Here is a 3,263-nt window from a genome sequence, read left to right as displayed (position 1 = left end):
TTTTTTTCTAATAAAGTATTGGACCTAATAAATTAAGTGTATTTTAAATCACAAGACATTTTCTGTAAAAGCACTTCTTTTTTAAATATTAATTATTTTCAATCTTATATCTCGCTTATGGTTAGTCCTACATAAAAAATGCAAATAACTATTTTGTAGGAAATTTTATCAGCTTGAATTTTAATAAAAAGATAAAAATTGATAGGAGTAACTGTTTTCGAGATATGAGCAAGAAACCAAAACACTGTTACCTTAATTAAGCGTTTGCATATAAGCAAATTTAGTACTATTAGTATTATTATTATTAATGTTATTGTTATTAATATGACGATTAAAGACAACTTTGAAACCTTTAGTGACTTTTATGTCTTCTTCTTTTTCCTCTACTAAAGTGTTAGACACAATTAAATTAGTTTAATTTCAGTTTTTCAAACATTTTATTTTAAAGCAAATTTTTGTTAAATATTTCTTATATCCAACTCTATAACTCGCTTATGGTTGGTCCTACAAGAAAAATGCAAATAACTATTTTGTAGGAAATTTTATCAGCTTTAATTTTGAAAAAAAGATAAAAATTGATAGGAGTAACTGTTTTCGAGATATAAGCAAAAAACCAATAAGAAAACTGTGACTGTTACTGAACAAAAATGTAATTCGGTTTTCAATGTTTGAGACGAAGACGAAACTGCAGCATTTAAAAACGACTCTGAAGACTTCAGTGACTTTTATGTCACTTCCTTTTTCTTCTAATAAAGTATTGGACCCAATAAATTAAGTGTATTTTAAATCACAAGACATTTTCTGTTAAAGCACTTTTTTTTTAAATATTAATTATTTTCAATCATATATCTCGCTTATGGTTAGTCCTACATGAAAAATGCAAATAACTATTTTGTAGGAAATTTTATCAGCTTGAATTTTATTAAAAAGATAAAAATTGATAGGAGTAACTGTTTTCGAGATATAAGCAAGAAACCAAAACACTGTTACCTTAATTAGGCGTTTGCATATAAGCAAATTTAGTACTATTAGTATTATTATTATTAATGTTATTGTTATTAATATGACAACTAAAGACAACTCTGAAACCTTTAGTGACTTTTATGTTTTTTCCTTTTTTCTCTACTAAAGTGTTAGACACAGTTAAATTAGTTTAATTTCAGTTTTTCAAACATTTTATTTTAAAGCAAATTTTTGTTAAATATTATTTATATCCAACTCTATAACTCGCTTATGGTTGGTCCTACAAGAAAAATGCAAATAACTATTTTGTAGAATATTTTATCAGCTTTAATTTTGAAAGAAAGACAAAAATTCATAGGAGTAACTGTTTTCGAGATATAAGCAAGAAACCAAAAAACTGTTACCTTAATAAAGCGCTTGCATATAAGCAGATTTAGTACTATTTGTATTATTATTATTAATGTTATTGTTATTAATATGACGACTAAAAACGATTCTGAAGACTTTGGTGACTTTTATGTCTTTTTCTTTTTTCTCTACTAAAGTGTTAGACACAATTAATTTAGTTTAATTTCAGTATTTCAAACATTTTATTTTTAAGCAAGTTTTTGTTAAATATTATTTATATCCAACTTTATAACTCGCTTATGGTTGGTCCTACAAGAAAAATGCTAATAACTATTTTGTAGGAAATGTTATCAGCTTTAATTTTGAAAGAAAGATAAAAATTGATAGGAGTAACTGTTTTCGAGATATAAGCAAAAAACCAAAGTAAAAACTGTTACCGTTTCAGAACAAAAATGTAATTCAGTTTTCAATGTTTGAGACGAAGACGAAAATGCAGCATTTAAAATCGACTCTGAAGATTTCAGTGACTTATATGTCACCCCCTTTTTTTTTTAATAAAGTATTGGACCTAATAAATTAAGTGTATTTTAAATCACAAGACATTTTCTGTTAAAGCACTTCTTTTTTAAATATTAATTATTTTCAATATTATATCTCGCTTATGGTTAGTCCTACTTAAAAAATGCAAATAACTATTTTGTAGGAAATTTTATCAGCTTGAATTTTAGTAAAAAGATAAAAATTGATAGGAGTAACTGTTTTCGAGATATGAGCAAGAAACCAAAAGACTGTTACCTTAATTAAGCGTTTGCATATAAGCAAATTTAGTACTATTAGTATTATTATTATTAATGTTATTGTTATTAATATGACGATTAAAGACAACTTTGAAACCTTTAGTGACTTTTATGTCTTCTTCTTTTTCCTCTACTAAAGTGTTAGACACAATTAAATTAGTTTAATTTCAGTTTTTCAAACATTTTATTTTAAAGCAAATTTTTGTTAAATATTATTTATATCCAACTCTATAACTCGCTTATGGTTGGTCCTACAAGAAAAATGCAAATAACTATTTTGTAGGAAATTTTATCAGCTTTAATTTTGATAGAAAGATAAAAATTGATAGGAGTAACTGTTTTCGAGATATAAGCAAAAAACCAATAAGAAAACTGTGACTGTTACTGAACAAAAATGTAATTCAGTTTTCAATGTTTGAGACGAAGACGAAACTGCAGCATTTAAAAACGACTCTGAAGACTTCAGTGACTTTTATGTCACTTCCTTTTTCTTCTAATAAAGTATTGGACCCAATAAATTAAGTGTATTTTAAATCACAAGACATTTTCTGTTAAAGCACTTTTTTTTTAAATATTAATTATTTTCAATCATATATCTCGCTTATGGTTAGTCCTACATGAAAACTGCAAATAACTATTTTGTAGGAAATTTTATCAGCTTGAATTTTAGTAAAAAGATAAAAATTGATAGGAGTAACTGTTTTCGAGATATAAGCAAGAAACCAAAACACTGTTACCTTAATTAAGCGTTTGCATATAAGCAAATTTAGTACTATTAGTATTATTATTAATAATGTTATTGTTATTAATATGACAACTAAAGACAACTCTGAAACCTTTACTGACTTTTATGTCTTTTTCTTTTTCCTCTACTAAAGTGTTAGACTCAATTAATTTAGTTTAATTTCGGTTTTACAAACATTTTATTTTAAAGCAAATTTTTGTTAAATATTATTTATATCCAACTCTATAACTCGCTTATGGTTGGTCCTACAAAAAAATGCAAATAACTATTTTGTAGGAAATTTTATCAGCTTTAATTTTGAAAAAAAGATAAAAATTGATAGGAGTAACTGTTTTCGAGATATAAGCAAGAAACCAAAAAAATGTTACGTTAATTAAGCGTTTGCATATAAGCAAATTTAGTACTATTAG

Source organism: Tribolium castaneum, chromosome 8 (genome assembly GCF_031307605.1).
Source record: "Tribolium castaneum strain GA2 chromosome 8, icTriCast1.1, whole genome shotgun sequence".
Classification (NCBI taxonomy): Eukaryota; Metazoa; Arthropoda; class Insecta; order Coleoptera; family Tenebrionidae; genus Tribolium; species Tribolium castaneum.
This window is presented reverse-complemented; position numbering follows the sequence as displayed.